The sequence below is a fragment of the Bos indicus genome, chromosome 11 (genome assembly GCF_029378745.1).
Source record: "Bos indicus isolate NIAB-ARS_2022 breed Sahiwal x Tharparkar chromosome 11, NIAB-ARS_B.indTharparkar_mat_pri_1.0, whole genome shotgun sequence".
In the NCBI taxonomy this organism is placed as follows: Eukaryota; Metazoa; Chordata; class Mammalia; order Artiodactyla; family Bovidae; genus Bos; species Bos indicus.
Window position 1 is genome coordinate 6,730,901 of NC_091770.1, and position 18,910 is coordinate 6,749,810.

The following is an 18,910-nucleotide window of genomic DNA, read 5'->3' on the forward strand; positions in this document are numbered from 1 at the left end:
CCCCAGGCAGCCTGGGAGCACCCTTTGGGGAGGCGTTGATGGTCAGGGCCCTGTGAGTGCCTGCAGTATACAAGCCATCTTCAGTTTTGGATCCTGGGTCCCTTATGGCCTCTCCCTGTTCCTGGGCCCACCCCCTGAACCCCCTTCTGATTTTCCTTCGTCCTTCATCAGGCCCAGAACCTGTACCTGTTTGTTTGTATGATGATATACCACTATCACCTTGACCTCTGATTGCCCAAAGGAGGTGTTCATAGACCTGGGAGCAGACGGACCCCACGGTACCCCTGGAACCTTAGGTCCCATCATCATTTGCCTCTTGTACAGATGCAGAAATTGGGGCACAGAGAGGTTAAATCATTTGCGCAAGGTCCTCAGGAAGTGGCAGCTCCCGCCTGGGTCTGAGATCTGGTCACTTGCTGCCTCCTGACTCCCATCATGCCCACTGCCCTGAGAATCGCTGGCTTCACACAAGCTGTTCAGTCCAGGAAGCCAGTAATTACTTTTAAAATAAAAAAAGGATTGTGCGCTAAGTAAATAAGCCTCAATTCCCTACGAAATATTATTTCCTCTCCTCTTCTTGACAGAATAAGCCCAGCAATTATTTTTCAACAGATACAACTGCTGGTACAGAAAGTCTGAAGTTTCCCCTTCTTTCAATTCTCAATTTAGAAAATTAATTAATTCCCAGGCCTGGGGTTGTCCTGATCATGGCATCAGATATGTCGTCCTTGTAGGTCTGAGTCTGTCCTGGTTGTTTCCAGCTGCTTATTTGACCACAGGGAAAGATGGAAGGAGGCAGAAACATCTCAGGCGCAGGGCTAGGCCTCCAGGGTCAGGTACCTGCCCTCCCTCCTGTTAAGAATCTGGCCCAGCCTGGAGCCAGACAAGCTGTGGATGGGCTCCCAGGGTATGGGGCCTCTCTGCCAGCTGGGGAAGAGGGTGTCTGAGGACGGGGGGACAGGAGCATACAGGCAGGGCTGCTTAGCAGTGGGGAATGCTGAGTCAGATGGGGACGAGCCACGTCTTTCTGAGAAGCCTGGGGAAACTCTGAGTCAGCCGCACACCTCGACCCCAGCTGACACACTCGGGCAGCCCTGCATCCAGGCCTCAGGAGAACAGCGCCACGGGCAGCAACTTCATCCCAGTGATACCCCATCTTCAAGAATCATTTTCCACATGGACAGGATGCATGTCCATTCCCCAGACAAAACCAACGAGCTCATCTCAGAGCTTAATTTGCCCGTGAATACATCCCTGAAATCATGCATGATCCATGTCCCTGAATTTTTTTTTTTAAATCAATGCTTCACGTCCCTGAGAAGAAGGCTTGCTTGTTGTGATGGAGAAATAGCTTTGCAGCCACTGAACTCTGAACCCGCTTCCAGGAAACTCCAAGCTGGGAGGATCTGGTTACATAAATCCTCAGGCTGCCAGGTTTTATTTATACAAACCCTGACGCAAGAGCCATGTGGTTCAGCACCCTACAGATTTCTGGTTTCTCATAGCGCCTGTTGCCTGTCCCTAAGGGGGGACTTTTAATTGGATTTCTTAAGAGGCATGGGCTTTCCAGGTGGCTCAGTGGTAAAGAATCTGCCTGCCAGTGCAGAAGATGCAAGAGAAGCAGCTTCAATCCCTGGGTTAGGAAGATCCCCTGGAGGAGGAAATGGCAACCCACTCCAGTATTCTTTTTTTGTTTTTAATTTTATTTGTATTTCTTTCTTTCTTTCTTTCTTTTTTTTTTTTTTTTTTTAACACCAAAGCGTTTCGTATTGGGGAATAGCCGATTAACAGTGTTGTGATGGTCAGGTGAACAGCAAAGGGACTCAGCCATACATATACATGCATCCACTCTCCCCCAAGCCCCCCTCCCATCTAGCCACTCCAGTATTGTTGCCTGGGAAATCCCATGGACAGAGAAGCCTGGTGGGCTATGGTCCATGGGGGCACAAAGGGTTGGACACGATGGAGTGAGTGCACACTACCACCGAAAGGCAGCAGCCAGGTCTACGGAGCAGAGTGTGTGGATGGAGTAACTTAGGGCCGACCGCATAGCAGGAGATGCGACTGTAGCTTGGTGAGAGGCTGTCTTGCCCAGGGGCACCTGCATCACCGGGTTTGAAGCCTCATTTCTGGTCTCATGTAGGTATTAGGGTGCCCTTGGGAAGAGGTTCAGTGTCTGGGAAGTCAAGTCTATTGCAGACGTCCCCTGCAGACCCCAAGGAGAGCCTTGTGATGTTGCAGACAACATAGGTGGCACTAGGGGTAAAGAACCGGCCTGCCGATGAAAGAGACAGAAAAGATGCAGGTTCGGTCCTTGGGTCGGGAAGACTCCCTGGAGGAGGGCGCGGTGACTCACTCCAGTATAGTGTGTGTATATATATCCCTCTGTCCATGGGATTTCCCAGGCAAGAATACTGGAGTGGGTTGCCATTCCCTTCTCCAGGGAATTTTCCCAACCCAGGGATTGAACCCAGGTCTCCTGCATTGTAGGCAGATTCTTTACTATCTGAGCCACCAGGGAAGCCCACCTTTCCCCTTAACATACTGTATTAATTTTTTTTTTTTGGCATATAGTTAACTGTAGTTCAATGGACATGAACTTGGACAAACTCCAGGAGATAGTGAGGGTCAGGGAGGCCTGGCATGCTGCAGTCCATGGGGTCGCAGAGAGTCAGATGTGACCTAGCAACTGAACAACAACAGCAATTGATTAAGAATGTTGTGTTAGTTTTTAGCTGTACAGCAAAGTGATTGTTTCACTTATACATATACACATATTAATCTTTTCAGATTCTTTTACCCTATAGGTTATTCCAGAATCTTGAGCAGAGTTCCCTGTGCTATACAGTAGATCCTTATTGATTTTCTATATTATATATAGTAGTGTGTGCATGTCCATCCCAAGCTCCTAATTTATCCTCCCCTCCATGTTTCTCCTTTGGTAACCTTAAGTTTGTTTTTGAAATCTGTGGGTCTGTTTCTGTTCTGTAAACAAGATCATTTATATCATTTTTTAAAATTAGATTCCACATAAGAGTGATATCATATGCTGTCTGTCTTTGTTTGTCTGACTTACTTCACTTAGTATTTTAATTATTCCTTTAAGACTAGTTCTCCCCCATCAGACTTCAGTGCAGAAATAGTTGTATTCACCTTTGTTGGTTGAAGGCGCACAGTCTGAATAGCATCAAATCCCCACCCTTGTTCACTTTACATCAAACTGGGACATCCGGGGGTGCTGCTGCTTAGTACCAGGTAGGGCCACCAACTGTCTGGGTTTGCCTGGGACTGAGGAATTCTTCAAGAAGAAGAACTATGGACGGAGGTTCTTGACATTGTACAGGAGGCAGTGATGAAGACCATCCCCAAGAGAAAGAAAGGCAAAAAGGCAAAATGGTTGTCAGAGGAGGCCTTACAAATAGCTGAGAAAAGCAGAGAAGCTAAAGGCAAAGGAGAAAAGGAAAGATATACCCATCTGAACACAGAGTTCCAAAGAATAGCAAGGAGAGATAAGAACGTCCTCCTCAGTGATCAATGCAAAGAAATAGAGGAAAACAATAGAATGGGAAAGACTAGAGATCTCTTCAAGAAAATTAGAGATACCAAGGGAACATTTCAGGCAAAGATGGGCTCTATAAAGGACAAAAATGGTATGGACCTAACAGAAGCAGACGATATTAAGAAGAGGTGGCAAGAATACACAGAAGAACTATACAAGAAAGATCTTCTTGACCCAGATAATTAGTGTGATCACTCACCTGGAGCCAGACATCCTGGAATGCAAAGTCAAGTGGGCCTTAGGAAGCATCACCACAAAACTAGTGGAGGTGATGGAATTCCAGTTGAGCTATTTCAAATCCTGAAAGATGATGCTGTGAAAGTGCTGCACTCAATATGCCAGCAAATTTGGAAAACTCAGCAGGGGCCACAGGACTGGAAAAGGTGAGTTTTCATTCCAATCCCAAAGAAAGGCAATGCCAAAGAATTTTCAAACTACTACACAATTGTACTCATCTCACACGCTAGCAAAGTAATACTCAAAATTCTCCAAGCCAGGTTTCAACAGTATGTAAATCATGAACTTCCAGATGGTCAAGCTGGATTTAGAAAAGGCAGAGTAACCAGAGATCAAATTGCCAACACCCACTGAATCATCAAAAAAGCAAGAGAGTTCCAGAAAAACATCTCAGTTCAGTCACTCAGTCATGTCTAACTCTTTGATACCCCATGGATTGCAGCACGCCAGGCCTTGCTGTCCATCACCAACTCCTGGAGTTTACTCAAACTCATGTCCATTGAGTCAGTGATGCCATCCAACCATCTCATCCTCTGTCACCCCCTTCTCCTTTTGCCTTCAATCTTTCCCAGCATCAGGGTCTTTTCCAATGAGTCAGTTCTTCACATCAGGTGGCCAAACTATTTGAGTTTCAGCTTCAACATCAGTCCTTCCAATGAATATTCAGGACTGATTTCCTTTAAGATGGACTGGTTGGATCTCCTTGCTGTCCAAGGGACTCTCGAGCGTCTTCTCCAACACCACAGTTCAAAAGCATCAATTTTTCAGTGCTCAGCTTTCTTTATAGTCCAACTCTCACTTCTATACATGACTACTGGAAAAACCATAGCCTTGACGAGATGGACCTTTGTTGGCAAAGTAATGTCTCTGCTTTTGAATATGCTATCTAGGTTGGTCATAACTTTCCTTCCAAGGAGTAAGCGTCTTTTAATTTCATGGCTGCAATCACCATCTGCACTGATTTTGGAGCCCCCCAAAATAAAGTCTGTCACTTTTTTCACTGTTTCCCCATCTATTTGCCATGAAGTGATGGACCAGATGCCACGATCTTAGTTTTCTGAATGCTGAATTTTAAGCCAGCTTTTTCACTCTCCTCTTTCACTTTTGTCAAGAGACTCTTTAGTTCTTCTTCATTTTCTGCCGTAAGGGTGGTGTCATCTGCATATCTGAGGTTGATATTTCTCCCCACAGTCTTGTTTCCAGCTTGAGTCAGCTCACCATTTCACATGATGTACCCTGCATATAAGTTAAATAAGCAGGGTGACAGTATACAGCCTTGACGTACTCCTTTCCCAGTTTTGAACTAGTCCTTTGCTGAACCAGCAAGCTGTTGGTTCTTGATGTGCATGCATGTTTCTCAGGAGACAGGTAGGGTGGTCTGGTATTCCCATTTCTTTAAGAATTTTCCACAGGTGGTTGCGATCCACACAGTCAAAGGCTTTAGAGTAGTCAGTGAAGCAGAAGTAGATGCTTTTCTGGAATTCCCTTGCTTTTTCTATGATCCAACAGATGTCAGCAGTTTGATTTCTGGTTCCTCTGCCTTTTCTAAACAAAACTTGAACATCTGGGTGTTCTTGGTTCATGTACTGTTGAAGCTTAGCTTGAAGGATTTTGAGCATTACGTTGCTAGCCTGTGAAATGAGAGCACTTGTGTGATAGTTAGAACATTCTTTGGCATTGCCCTTCTTTGGAAGGCCTTTTATTCTGACTCAAGGACCAGACTTAAAAGTCAAAGGTTTTAAGTGGAACCTTTTGGAAATCAGTGCGATGGTTATGTTGGAGTCTTGATTCCATCCCATACCTGCCCTCTCTGATAGGGGGTTGTTCAGGGGGAGCTGCCTGATGTTTTGAGCAAGGATGGTAGACTAGGAGGGTGGGGGACGGGAGAGAGGGGCAGCTCTGGAGGGTAGTTTGAAGGCTTCTTGGAGCGATGAGCGATTGAACTTTAAGAAATCTCTGGACTAAACTCCATAATGGCTATATCCATTTACATTCCCAGCAACAGTACAAGAGGGTTGCCTTCTCTCCACATCCTCTCCAGCATTAATGGTTTGTAGGCTTTTTTTAATGATGGCTGTTCTGACCGGTATGAGGTGAGAACTTCATCGTGGTTTTGATTTGCCTTGCTCTAATAATAAGCAATGTTGAGGTTTTTTTTTTTTTTTTTTTTTTATGTGTTTATTAGTCATCCGTATATCTTCTTTGGAGAAGAGAATGAACTTTAAAAAGAGAGTAAGGGGGTGGAGGGCCTGGACACTTGTTCCAGAGGAGTCTGAAAAGTGCCAAGCTGGCTGAGCCTGGGGTGTGGAAACGCTGATAAGGCAGCCTGATTGCAGGGAGGATGTGGTTCCAGGGGAGATAAGAGCGGGGGCGGTGATTTTTTCAAACGGTAGCCTCAGGTCACCCGCTGGTTTCTGAGAGGCCCAGTTGGTTGCCAATCTTGGCACCCACTCGCCCCCACCGCTAGCGTCTGATATTCAGTGTGCCTTTCCTGATAAAGCCTTTCACCTCAGCCTTCATCCCGCCATGGAGTAGGGGTGGTTATCCGCATTCCCAGGGAGGAATCCTGCACCCGACAAAGGCAAGTCACTAGGGTCAGTCACCAGCAAAGTCCTTCCGTCATCCCACCCCGCTCTCTGTGGGTCCGGTGGGAGCTTAATCAATTCCTGTTTCTTTTGTGTGCGCATGCGTAGTCATTTCCGACTCTTTGCGAACCCATGGACTGTAGCCTGCCAGGCTCCTCTGCCCGTGGAATTTCCCAGGCAAGGATGCTGGAATGGGTTGCCAGTTCCTACTTCCGGGGATCTTCCTGACCCAGGGATCGAACCCAGGTCTCCTGAGTTGGCAGGCAGGTTCTTTACCACTGCACCACTTATGAAGCCTGTTTATTTTGTACTTTATCACGTCTTCAAATAACACAATGTCCTCCTTTCTGTAAAATTCTGCAAGGAGTTAGATGCCTTTCCCATGTCTCCATCGCACAGGAATCTTTCTCAGATTGCAGGTATGTATACAGATATGTGTCCACCGGGCAGGGTAACTTCAAAGACCAGCCCTGTTCAACATTTTCCTTAGAAGAATCGGTAGCCCAGTCATTGACAACAATAATGGACAGCAATTTAAAACTTTATTGAAGGCTCTTAAAAAAAATCAAAGTGTGAGTGTGTGGTGGGCATGTATGGTGTGTGTGTGTGATGTGTGTATGAGTGGTGTGTGTATGTGTATAATATTCATCATTGGAGAGCTGGGACCTGGGATGTCAGAAGGCCCCACATCAGGGCTCAGACCCCACCGAGTTGCAGACATGGGGGAGACGGCAGCCCTGGCTGGCTCTGTTCCACCACGCCTGCCCACCTCCCCCAAGAAGGAAACCTATCCCAGGGCGTCCTGTAGAGAGTGGTCCAGGACTTCACTCATTGGCAGCTCCTCCCTTTCATTTTCTCATGTTGAAAATGGGCGGTGATGTCCAGTTAAGGAAAATTCCAAGTGATTTGTCTTCATTAATCATCTGAAAAATGAATAGGGCAGCCAGATGACTTTCCTGAGGCTCCTTATCAACGGGCTGGGTGATGAGGCTGAGGTTCCCTTAAAGGGCCTTCCTGGCTTCCCTGGGACTGTGTTCACAGCCGTGCTGTTTCCAGTATCCAGAAGCCCGGCACGGCCCCTGAGCCAGACTCAGGGGTTGGGTGGGTGCTGCTTCCAGGGCGTTTGAGGAAATGTAATGTCAGAAGAGTACAGAATACCAGAACTAGCACTGATCACTCATTTTCAGCCCCGTGAGACAGTTTTTATTTTTATTACTTTTAGGGATCAAGACACACATTCTGGGGCTTCCCTGGTTGTCCAGTGCTTAAGACTTCACCTTCAATCCAGGGGATATGGGTTTGATCCCTGGTCAGAGAGCTAAGATCTCACGTGCCTCATGGACAAAAAATGAAAAACATTAAACAGAAGCAATATTGTAACAAATTCAATGAAAACTTTAAAAATGGTCCACATTATATATATTAAAAAAGGACACACTTCTGTTTCCAGACAGATAAGAAACCAGAGGAAGTGATTAAAAGCTAAATAACATCAGGTTATACAAACTGATCTTATGTAAAAAAAAAAAAAAAGACATTTGGAGACTATGTTAATAAAATTTTCTATTTAAATGTCGGTTTAAATATCTATTTTTAATATCATACTTAAAAAATAGTGTTACCTAGAGCACTTCAGAGTTCCCAAACTGAAATATATATTTATGCATATTCATATATTTTAAAAGTTGTTGTTCTTCACTAACTTGTGTACAACTCTTTGTGACCCCATGGACTGCAACACAACCAGGCTTCCCTGTCCTTCACTATATCCCAGAGTTTGCTCACACTTGTGTCCTTTGAGTTGGTGGTACCATCCAACCATCTCATCTTCTGTCACCCCCTTCTCCTCTTGCCCTCAATCTTTCCCAGCATCAGGGTCTTTTCCAATGAGTCAGCTCTTCTCATCATGTGGCCAAAGTATTGGAGCTTCAGCATCAGTCTTTCCAATGAATATTCAGGATTGATTTCCTTTAGGATTGACTGGTTGTATCTCCCTGCAGTCCAGGGGACTCTCAAGAGTCTTCTCCAGTACCACAGTTCAAAAGCATCAATTCTTAGGCACTCAGCTTTTCTTATAGTCCAACTCTCACATCTGTACATGACTACTGGAAACACCACAGTTTTGACTATACGGACCTTTGTTGGCAAAGTGATGTCTCTGCTTTTTACACATACTTATTGTTAAAACCTTAAAAAAATTCAGAAGTGTGTACGGTAGAAATAAAAGCTTCTTCTTCCTTTATGATTCTAATTTGTATCTCTAGAGCTCAATTTACTTTTTTATCTAAATGGGTGACATCATGCCTATGAGTCCCCAGCATTTTCCTGATTAACAATAGCTAATGGAAATCTATACAGAATACTGCTATGCAGCCACCTGTATTTCTTATCCCATGCACAGTATTCTATTATATGGCCGTATCATAATCTATTTAACCAAGTCTTTTCTGCTGGCTATATCAGGAAACATTGGCTGCAAGTATCAGTTGGGCTTCATAAAGAAAGCTATTGGCCTTTATAACTGAAGTTCACAGAAATGGTGGCTTCAGGATGGGCTTAATCCAGTGATTCTAGCTCCATTGGTTGTTTCTCTGTTATCTTTGCCATTTGTTTCCCTGTGATATGCCCTCCTCTACATGTTGGTTTTCTTAAGAAGGTAATTTCCCCTTCATGGTGGCAAAATGCTTGTTATAGCAACACCAGGCTTTACAACCTCACAGCAGAAAGAGAAAAAAACCAAACACTTCTCCTTACATGGCAAGGAAGAATCGTTCAGTTCGTCTTGGTTATTTATTGTTCAGTTGCTAAGTTGTGTCTGACTTTTTACAATCCTATGGACTGCAGCACACCAGGCTTCCCCGTCCTTCATTATCTCCTGGAGTTTGCTCAAACTCATGTCCATTGAGTCGGTGAGGCCATCCAACCAGCTTATCCTGTGTCACCCCCTTGTCCTTTTGCCTTCAGTCTTTCCCAGCATCAGGGTCTTTTCCAGTGATTCAGCTCTTCACATCAGGTGGCTGAAGTATTGGATCTTCAGCATCAGTCTTTCCAATGAATATTCAGGACTGATTTCCTGTAGAGATTGGTGTGATCTCCTTGCAGTCCAAGGGACTCTCAAGAATCTTCTCCAGCACCACAGTTCGAAAGCATCAATTATTTGGCACTCAGCCTTCTTTATGGTCCAACTCTCACATCTGTTTATGACGACTAGAAAAACCGTAGCTTTGACTATATGCACCTTTGTCAGCAAAGTGATGTCTCTGCTTTTTAATATGATGCCTAGGTTTGTCATAGCTTTTCTTCCAAGGAGCAAGCATCTTTTAATTTTGCGACTGCAGCCACCATCAGCAGTGATTTTGGAGCCCCAACTGCTTGGTTGGTTGGACCCCTCTTTTTCTAAAAAAAATTATTTATTTTTTGCTGTGTTGAGTCTTAGTTGTAGCTTGTGGGCTCAGTAGTTGCCATGAACAGGCTTACTTGTCCCATGGAATGTAGCATACCAGTTCCTGGAAAAGGGATGGAACTCAAGTCCCTTGCATCAGAAGGCAGAATCTCAACCACTGGATCACCAGTGAAGTCCCCCTCCTTGACCAACGACTGGTCAGGGGTCATCTTTCATGGAAGCATCTGGGCCATACCTCCTCCACAGGGGTCCCCTAATCTCAGTCCAAATTCATCAGGATTACAGATGCTGTTTAAAACACCAGCCTTGTACTGTACACACAGAGCTATTTATTTGCACAAAGACCAGTTTGGGATAAACTCCTAGATATAAAATTGCTGGGATAAGTGGAGGGCAAGTTTTATATTTTGCTTGATACTGATACTTTGTCCTTTCAAAAAGATTTCAACAATTTACACTTTTAACAGCTGTGCCTGTTTCTGTATATTTTACTTCCTTGGTTATTAGGAATCTTTTGCTGCTGCTAAGTTGCTTCAGTTGTGTCCAACTCTGTGTGACCCCATAGATGGCAGCCCACCGGGCTCCCCCATCCCTGGGATTCTCCAGGCAAGAACACTGGAGTGGGTTGCCATTTCCTTCTCCAGTACATGAAAGTGAAAAGTGAAAGTGAAGTCACTCAGTCAGGTCTGACGCTTAGCAACCCCATGGACTGCAGCCTACCAGGCTCCTCCATCCATGGGATTTTCCAGGCAAGAGTACTGGAGTGGGGTGCCATTGCTTTTAGTCTCTATCAAAGCATGTTACCTCCCTATTATGTCAAGTTATATTTCTTTGATTATTGGTAATCCTGAACATAGTTTTCTTGTTTATTGGCTGTCTTTCTTCTTTTTCTGTGGCCTGTTTATTCACATCCTTTGCCTAGTTTTTGCTTGAATTTATGGGAGTAGTTCAGAGAAGGCAATGGCACCCCACTCCAGTACTCTTGCCTGGAAAATCCCATGGACGGAGGAGCCTGGTAGGCTGCAGTCCTTGGTGGTGCTAAAAGTCGGGGACGACTGAGAGACTTCATTTTCACTTTTCACTTTCATGCACTGGAGAAGGAAATGGCAACCCACTCCAGTGTTCTTGCCTGGAGAATCCCAGGGACAGAGGAGCCTAGTGGGCTGCCATCTATGGGGTCGCACAGAGTCGGACACGACTGAAGTGACTTAGCAGCATGGGAGTAGTTAGTTTGAGTGTTAATCCTTTGTTGGTAGTCTTGTGTTGCAAACACTTTCCCCCAAGTTCTCATCTGGTTGTTAACCTTTACTTTTCCCCCTCATGTCCACAGATTTTCACTTTCCTGTAGCGGACATTTTAAGTTATTTTCCTTCACAGGCTCTGAGATTTTTTTTTAATTATTATTTATTTCTGACTCTGCTGGGTCTTCATTGCAGTGTGTGGGTTTTCTCTAGTTGCAGCGAGTGAGGGCTGCTCTTTGTTGAGTGCATGGGTGCGGCGCTCATTGTGGTGGCTTCTCCCATTGCCGAGCACAGGCTCTAGGCACCTGGGCTCAGTAGTTGCAGGACATAGGCTCGGTAGTTGTGGTGCAAGGGCTGAGTTGTTCCACAGTGCATGGGGTCTTCCCGGATCAGGGATTGAACCCACGTGCCCTGCCTTGGCAGGCAGATTATTATCCACTGTGCCACCAGGAAAGTCCCCAATGCTGAGAAGTCCTTCTGTTGAGGATTATGACGATAATCCTCTTTTGTTTTTTTCATTTTTATCTCTGAACTATCAAAGATGTATTGAGTTGGCCAGAAAGTTCAAGGTTTTCTGCTAAAAGCCTATGGAAAACTCAAAAGAACTTTTTGGCCAACCCAGTATTTGTTGTCAAGAGTGTGGATTAGAAGTTGGGTTTGAATCCTGGTCTGTCTGACCCACCAGCCACCCTTGCCTCCCTGCTCTAGTCCGCGGACAGAGAGCTGTGCTGTTTCTCTCCTCTGCTGGCCGTGTGTTCGCACAGAAGTAACCCCAGGGCCACATCTACACACACACTCCCTTCCTCTCTCCCTCCCTCCCTCGCTCCAGGGCTTTACATGTCAGGACAAGACCAGGATTTGTCATCCAGCCCCCAGTGAGCCGAGAAACACTGCCAAAGAGCTGCTGGAAGGCTGTTTCCACAGCACGGGGACCACAGAGCTGCCTTCCGGCCAGTCCTGAGCTTGAGCCAAACAGGTGGATTGCTCTGTTGGAAACACCTCCTGGGGTGGTGAGTATAATACTTCTTCTCTCCTTGGGTCCTGGGATATCAGGATACCTTTTCCCTCTCGTTGCTTTTTTCTAAATGTTCCTGTTTGATCCAGGCAAGGTCTGATGGGTCTTAAGAATGCATGAATATCAAGCACTTGGAGAACTTAATAAAAGGCAGATTTCTGAGGTCCCATTCCTGGTGCGGCAGGTCTGGGTCCAGAGTGCAGAGACTACGTTTATTCATTGCTGTGGTTCCCAAACCCTGCCTCCACTAATTCTTTTGTTGAAATCCTAGGTCCCAAAGATGCTGGTTTTAGTAGGTGGGGACTCAGGGAACCCTAAGATGCAGCCTTCGTGAGTAGGGTCAGCGCTCACAGGAAAGAGCCCCCACCGAGCTCTCTGGCCTCTTCTACAGAATTTTGAGAAATGGCTTAAAATACTGAACACATGATGGCCTTCCTTGGAGTCCTTTCTTGGATGTCACGTGGATAAAATGTTACTTTGCAATAACCAAGGTCTGGCCTCCTCTTGTCTTTCCAAGAGAGGAGACAACAGGGTTCTCTTTAAAAAAAAATTTTTTTTTAATTGGAAGATAATTGCTTTATAATATTGTCTTGGCTTCTGCCATATATCAACATGAATCAGCCATAGGTATATATATATCCCCTCCCTCTTGAAACTCCCTCCCGCCTCATCCCACCCCTCTAGATCATCACAGAGCACCAAGTCTGAGCTCCCTGAGTAGTACAGCAAATTCCCACGGGCTGTTTATTTCACATATGGTAACGTAGATGTTTCCACGCCACTCTCTCCTTTCGTCCCCCGCCTCCTTCCCTCTCCATGTCTACAAGTCTGTTCTCTAGTCTGTGTCTCCATTGCTGCCCTGCAAACAGGTTCATCAGGGCATTCTTATAAATTCCGTATATATGCGTTAATATGCAATGTTTTTCTGACTCACTTCACTCTGACTTACTTCACTCTGTATAATAAGCTCTAGGTTCATCCACCTCATTAGAACTGAGCAGTGCTCTCTTTTAAAAGTCACTGTTCATGGTCAGCAAATCTCTAAGCTCAAAGAAAAGAGGCAAAAACAACCCTACTTATGGGTAAAAAGCATCTTTCCTTACATGGTTTCATCTGCCCTTTCTCAGAAGCCCCGGAAATTGACATCAGCAATGACCCTATTTTACGATAGAGGTTGGAGGAGCAAGCAGGTCGAGTGACTTATTCTCGAGGTTAAACAGCTCCTAAGTAGCTCAATCTGTTCTAAACCTGGTTGCAGCTGTGTTCGTTGCGCAGTCACGTCTGACTCTTTGTGACCTCATGGACTGTGGCCCACCAGGCTCCTCTCTCCTTGGGATTCTTCAGGCTAGGATACCGGAGTGGGTAGCTATTCCATTCTCCAGGGGCTCTTCCCTACCCAGGAATCAAAGCCAGGTCTCCTGCATTGCAGGAAAATTCTTTACTGTCTGAACCACCAGGGAAGCCCCTTTAAACCTGGCTGTACCCTCTTTAGATCCATGTTCTTTTCACTTTATCAGTGATGAACAGCACATGGTCTGCAGCTTTGCAATTTAATTTCAGATTTAGTTCTTAGATTTAGTTTTGATGCTTCTCAAAGGAGTTGGAAGGTTATTGCTAGCTGTCTCAGTTATCTATTGCTGTGCCATCACGCCCGCCCCTCTCCACACCTCTACCCTGAAATCCAGAGACACAACCACCATGTTATCTTCTCTTGTGATTCTGAGAGTTGGCTGGGATCAGGTGGGAAGTTCTCCTGCTCCGTGTGGTGTCAGCTGGGCTGGCAGGGGTCCATATGGTCTTTGCCCATGGCTGCCATCTTGGTGAGGGCAGTTGGAGGGTGGACTCACTTGGCAGGCTGAGATGGCAAAGCCCATCCCTTGTGCCATCATCTCAGAGTCTCCACACGGTCTTTTAAAGAAAGTCATTTATTTTTAGTTTTGGCCGTGCTGGGTCTTTGCTGCTGCCCGGGCTCTTCTCTCGTTGCAGCGAGCAGGGGCTGCTCTCTAGCTGCAATGCGCAGGCTTCCCATTGCGGCAACTTAGCTTGTTGCAGAACACAGGCTCCGGGGCTCATGGGCCTCAGGACTTGGGGCATGTGGACTCAGTAGTTGGAGCCCGTGGGCTTAGTGGCCCCGCGTATGTGGGATCTTCTCCAACTGGGAATCGAACCTGTGCCTCCTGTATTGGCAGGTGGATTCTTCACCACTGAGCGCCAGGGATGCCTTTCACATGGTCTTTGCTCGTGTCCTCTCCATCAGGGTGGCCTGTTTCTTGCACACGAATTCAGAACTCTCCAGATTGTAGGAGTGGAAGCTGCTGGACGTTTGTGAGGTGCTGGTCCAGCGCTGCCACGGCACCACTTTCTCCGCCCCTGAGACGTAACGTGCTCATGCCAGGCTCCGAAGGAAGGGAAACAGACCACCCTCTCAAAGGGGAGAGTGACGGAGAATCTGCAGCCTTGTTTAATCCAGGCAGTGTCTGACAAGAAGGGCCCATTTTTTCCAGGACATTCTGCCAAGTAAAAAGGTGGGACTAGTTTTCACCATGGCACTCAGACAAGTAAAGCAACATAGGAAGAGATTTGTCATGTGAAACATGGCCAGCTCCAGATGGTGGAATTGTTGATGGTTTTTGTTGTCTTCTTTCTAAACATTTCTGCATCTCGTGAATTTTTTCAGTGCGTTTCCACATATCATTTCTGTAATCAGTGTGTGCGTGTGTGAGTGCTTAGTCATGTCATTCATGTCTGACTCTTCGTGACCCCATCAACTCTAGCCTGCCAGTCTCCTCAGTCCATGGAATTCTCCAGGCAAGAATGCTAGAGTGGGTTGCCATTCTCTTTGCTAGAGGATCTTCTCAACCCAGGGATCGAACCCATGTCTTCTGCATCATAGGTGGATTATGTACCCAGTACTGAGCCGCTGGGGAAGCCTTTCTATTATCAGAAAACAGTGCAATTTGCCACTATATATATGTTGTTGTTTACTCACTCAGTCGTGTCTGACTCCTTGTGGCCCCATGGACAGTAGTCCGCCAGGCTCCTCTCTCCATGGGATTTCCCAGGCAAGAATACTGGAGCAGGTAGCCATATGCATATCTATACGTGTGAATTTTTGTGTTCACAATATGCATATCCTTCATACATTTTAAAAATTAAAGTTATTTGTTTTTAATTGAAGGATACTTGATTTACAATATTGCGTTGGTTTCTGCCACACACCAACATGAATCAGTCATAGGTATACATGCGTCCCCTCCCTTTTGAACCTCCTCTGACCTCCCTCCCCATCCTACCCCTTTGGGTTGTTGTAGAGCCCTGGTTTGAGTTCCGTGCATCACACGGCCAATTCCCATTGGCTCTGTTTTGTGTATGGTTGTATGTTCTGCGCTGCCCTCCCCATGCACGCCACTCTTCCCTTCCCCCTCCCCCCAGGTCCACGGTCTGTCCTCTATGTCTGTCTCGATTGCTGCCCTGTGAGTAGATTCATCAGCACCATCTTTCTAGACTCCATATATATGCATTACGATACCTGTTTTTTTCTTTTTGACTTACTTCACTCTGCATAATAGGCTCTAGGTTCATCTACTTCATTAGAACTGACTCAAATGCTTCATACATTTTTTACTTCTTTTTTATTTGGACCTTGGCAAAGTCAGTGATCAATCTGGATTACCTTGCACTCTCCTTATCCAGTCATGTGACCTTGCATGATGTCGCAACCTCCCCAGGACTTGCAAGTAAAACACGCTGGTGATGGTGTGAGTTTGACTGGGTGACCTGTAATGACCCTGTCAGCTGACAGCTTCAAATCTTGATCCCATCCAATCCAAGCAGAAGCTTCTTTACTAAATCTTCCCTGTTGATCAGTTACACAAGCAAATATGTATTCGTTCAACAAACAAGTATGGTGGGCAAGTCATGACAATGGCTCTGCCCTAGGCGGGTTGGCCCTGAGCAGTTCTTGGTACAGGAGTCCTAACCTCAGGAGCCTATGAGCTCATGGGGGGTGGATACAGTGGTGCACAGAATTATAACAAATGTTGAAAACATACTGATAAAGGGAGATGAAAATTTTAATGCTGCAAAAATGTAAAGGTGAGCCCCATAAGCTTGAAAAGAAAGCATAAATTCTTCATTCCAAGGAGACTAGATTTCTCTTATTTTTATAATTTCTTTTATTGAAACATGACATTGTACATCAAATCTACTTCAGTAAAAATTTTAAAAATGTATTGTAATTTGCAGATGAGATGCTATTGGATTCTAGTGGGTCACAAGACAGTTCAGTTCAGTTCAGTTCAGTCGCTCAGTCATGTCCGACTCTTTGCAACCCCATGAATCGCAGCACGCCAGGCCTCCCTGTCCATCACCAACTCCTGGGGTTCACCGAGACTCACGTCCATCGAGTCAGTGATGCCATCCAGCCATCTCATCCTCTGTCGTCCCCTTCTCCTCCTGCCCCCAATCCCTCCCAGGATCAGAGTCTTTTCCAATGAGTCAACTCTTCGCCTGAGGGGGCCAAAGTACCGGAGTTTCAGCCTCAGCATCATTCCCTCCAAAGAAATCCCAGGGCTGATCTCCTTCAGAATGGACTGGTTGGATCTCCTTGCAGTCCAAGGGACTCTCAAGAGTCTTCTCCAACACCACAGTTCAAAAGCATCAATTCTTTGGCGCTCAGCCTTCTTCACAGTCCAACTCTCACATCCATACATGACCACAGGAAAAACCATAGCCTTGACTAGACGAACCTTTGTTGGCAAAGTAATGTCTCTGCTTTTGAATATGCTATCTAGGTTGGTCATAACTTTCCTTCCAAGGAGTAAGCGTCTTTTAACTTCATGGCTGCAATCACCATCTGCAGTGATTTTGGAGCCCCAAAAAATAAAGTCTGACACTGTTTCCACTGTTTCCCCATCTATTTCCTGTGAAGTGGTGGGACCGGATGCCATGATCTTCGTTTTCTGAATGTTGAGCTTTAAGCCAACTTTTTCACTCTCCTCTTTCACTTTCATCAAGAGACTTTTTAGTTCCTCTTCACTTTCTGCCATAAGGGTGGTGTCATCTGCATATCTGAGGTTATTGAGATTTCTCCCAGCAATCTTGAGTCCAGCTCGTGTTTCTTCCAGCCCAGCGTTTCTCATGATGTACTCTGCATATAAGTTAAATAAGCAGGGTGATAATATACAGCCTAGACGTACTCCTTTTCCTATTTAGAACCAGTCTGTTGTTCCATGTCCAGTTCTAACTGTTGCTTCCTGACCTGCATACAGATTTCTCAAGAGGCAGGTCAGGTGGTCTGGTATTCCTATCTCTTTCAGAATTTCCCACAGTTTATTGTGATCCACACAGTCAAAGGCTTTGGGATAGTCAATAAAGCAGAAATAGATGTTTTTCTGGAACTCTCTTGCTTTTTCCATGCACGGTTCATGGTTCACATATTGCTGAAGCCTGGCTTGGAGAATTTTGAGCATTACTTTACTAGCATGTGAGATGAGTGCAATTGTGTGGTAGTTTGAGCATTCTTTGGCATTACCTTTCTTTGGGATTGGAATAAAAACTGACCTTTTCCAGTCCTGTGGCCACTGCTGAGTTTTCCAAATTCGCTGACATATTGGGTGCAGCACTTTCACAGCATCATCTTTCAGGATTTGAAATAGCTCAACTGGAATTCCATGACCTCCACTAGCTTTGTTCATAGTGTTGCTTCCTAAGGCCCACTTGACTTCACATGCCAGGATGTCTGGCTCTAGGTGAGCAATCACACCATCGTGATTATTTGGGTCATGAAGATCTTTTTTGTACAGTTCTTCTGTGTATTCTTGCCACCTCTTCTTAATATCCTCTGCTTCTGTTAGGTCCATACCATTTCTGTCCTTTATCAAGCTCATCTTTGCATGAATTGTCCCCTTGGTATCTCTAATTTTCTTGAAGAGATCTCTAGTCTTTCCCATTTTGTTGTTTTCCTCTATTTCTTTGCATTGATCGCTGAAGAAGGCTTTCTTATCTCTTCTTGCTATTCTTTGGAACTCGGCATTCAGATGCTTATATCTTTCCTTTTCTCCTTTGCTTTTCGCCTCTCTTCTTTTCACAGCTATTTTGTAAGGCCTCCCCAGACAGCCATTTTGCTTTTTTGCATTTCTTTTCCATGGGGAGGGTCTTGATTCCTATCTCCTGTACAATGTCACGAACCTCATTCCATAGTTCATCAGGCACTTTGTCTGTCAGATCTAGGCCCTTAAATCTATTTCTCACTTCCACTGTATAATCATAAGGGATTTGATTCACAAGACAACCCCACAAGAAAGAATAAAAAAATTATTCTATTGATGTATAGCTGATTTACCATGTTGTCGTAATTTTGGCTCTACAGCAAAACGATACAGTTATACATATAAACACATTCTTGTTCATATTCTTTTATATTATCATTTATTACAGGATATGGAATATAATTCCCTGTTGTATACAGAAGGACCTTGTTGTTTATCCATCCTATATATGTTTGCATCTGCTAATCCCTAACTAGTCTGCTAATCCCAATCCATCTCTCTCTGGCTCCCATCCCCCTCGGCAACAAGTCTGTCAAGGAGACAAGATTTCTACTTGTAGGGAGCTCATCATCTGATATTTGTGTGTGTGTGTGTGTGTGTGTGTGTGTGTGTGTGTGTGTGTATAGATATAGATAGATAGTTTCTAACTCCTTGACTTCAGGACACCATTAAAAAACATAAACGTACATACAGCACATGTAACTGGTTTGCAGAAATCACAGCACTCTAGGGTCATAGCTGCCTGTAAAAAGGAGAATGTAATACACACATTAAACAAGGATAACTCACTGCTGAACAGTTTAATTTGCCTGCCTTTCCC

At 45.2% G+C, this 18,910-nt stretch overlaps 1 protein-coding gene across 1 annotated transcript in view; it reads left to right on the forward strand.

The window, feature by feature from the left end:
* The first annotated feature begins 6,240 nt into the window (after positions 1-6,240).
* Positions 6,241-18,910, forward strand: part of IL1R1 (interleukin 1 receptor type 1) — a 138,635-nt gene continuing 125,965 nt past the window's right edge. Inside the window, exons 1-2 of the mRNA XM_070798377.1 lie at positions 6,241-6,377; positions 11,855-12,035. The gene's annotated coding sequence lies outside the window, so the exon portion shown is untranslated. The remainder of the gene's footprint in view (positions 6,378-11,854; positions 12,036-18,910) is intronic.